A 1,923-nucleotide genomic window follows, 5' to 3' on the forward strand; every position below is an offset into this window, starting at 1 on the left:
AGTAATAAAGAAATCAGACCTTCTTGCGGAGTATCTGATAGTCCATCATTTTTACCTCTGAGTACATGGAAAAAGGTTTGATATACTTCAGCTGGTATGCCATCCAGCCCTGGAGGTTTCCCAGACTTAAAGGCTTTAATTGCATTAAGAAGTTCCTCCTCTCTAATTTGGCATTCACATGAGTCTTTCTGTACAGCTGTTAATTTTACACTATTAATAAATAAAAAAATCCTTACAATTAACTTCAGTTAGAGGAGATGGAGGAGACTGAAATGAAAACATGTCAAATCAAATGGTATTGGTCGCATACACATATTTAGAAGATCTTATTGCAGGTGTAATGAAATGCTTGTGTTCCTAGTTCCAACAGTGCAGTAATATCTAAAAATACACAACAATACACACCAATCTAAAAATAAAATAATATAATTAAGAAATATAGAAATATTAGGACAAGCAATGTTGGATTCCAGAGAATATATATATATACAGTGCCTTCGGAAAGTATTCAGACCCCTTGACTTTTTCCACATTTTGTTACGTTACCGCCTTATTCTGAAATTGATTAAATAGTTTTTTCCCTCATCAACCTACAGACAATACCCCATAGAATGTTTTGTTAATTTATAAAAAATAAAAAACTGAAATATAACATTTACATAAGTATTCAGACCCTTTACTCAGTACTTTGTTGAAGCACCTTTGGCAGCGTTGCTGCACAGCTATTTTCAGATCTCTCCAGAGATGTTTGATCGGGTTCAAGTCTGGGCTCTGGCTGGGCCACTCAAGGACATTCAGAGACTTGTCCTGAAGCCACTCCTGCGTTGTCTTGGCTGTGTGCTTAGGGTCGTTGTCCTGTTGGAAGGTGAACCGTCGCCCCAGTCTGAGGACCTGAGCGCTCTGGAGCAGGTTTTCATCAAAGATCTCTCTGTACTTTGCTCCGTTCATCTTTCCCTCGATCCTGACTAGTCTCCCAGTCCCTGCCGCTGAAAAACATCCCCACAGCATGATGCTGCCACCACTATGCTTCACCATAGGGATGGTGGCAGGTTTCCTCCAGATGTGACGCTTGGCATTCAGGCCAAAGAGTTCAATCTTGGTTTCATCAGACCAGAGAATCTTGTTTCTCATGGTCTGAGAGTCCTTTAGGTGCCTTTTGTCAAACTCCAAGCGGGCTGTCATGTGCCTTTTACTGAGGAGTGGCTTCCGTCTGGCCACCCTACCATAAGGGCCTGATTGGTGGAGTGCTGCAGAGATGGTTGTCCTTCTGGAAGGCTCTCCCATAACATTTACATTTTAGTCATTTAGCAGTCGCTCTTATCCAGAGCGACTTACAGTTAGTGAGTGCATACATTTTCATACTGGCCCCCTGTGGGAATCGAACCCACAACCCTGGCGTTGCAAACACCATGCTCTACCAACTGAGCTACACGGGACTATCTCCACAGAGGAACTCTAGAGCTCTGTCAGAGTGATCATCGGGTTCTTGGTCACCTCCCTGACCAAGGCCCTTCTCCCCCGATTGCTCAGTTTGGCCGGGCAGCCAGCTCTAGGAAGAGTCTTGGTGGTTCCAAACTTCTTCCATTTAAGAATGATGGAGACCACTGTGTTCTTGGGGACCTTCAATGCTGCAGAACGTTTTTGGTACCCTTCCCCAGATCTGTGCCTCGACACAATGCTGTCTCGGAGCTCTACTGACAATTCCTTCGACCTCATGGCTTGGTTTTTGCTCTGACATGCACTGTCAACTGTGGGACCTTATATAGACAGGTGTGTGCCTTTCCAAATCATGTTCAATCAATTGAATTTACCACAGTTGGACTCCAATCAAGTTGTAGAAACATCTCAAGGATGATCAATGGAAACAGGATGCGCCTAAGCTCAATTTCGAGTCTCATAGCAAAGGGTCTAAATACTTATGTA

This window comes from Coregonus lavaretus (assembly GCF_964263955.1).
Source record: "Coregonus lavaretus genome assembly, contig: HAP1_SCAFFOLD_900, whole genome shotgun sequence".
NCBI lineage: Eukaryota > Metazoa > Chordata > Actinopteri > Salmoniformes > Salmonidae > Coregonus > Coregonus lavaretus.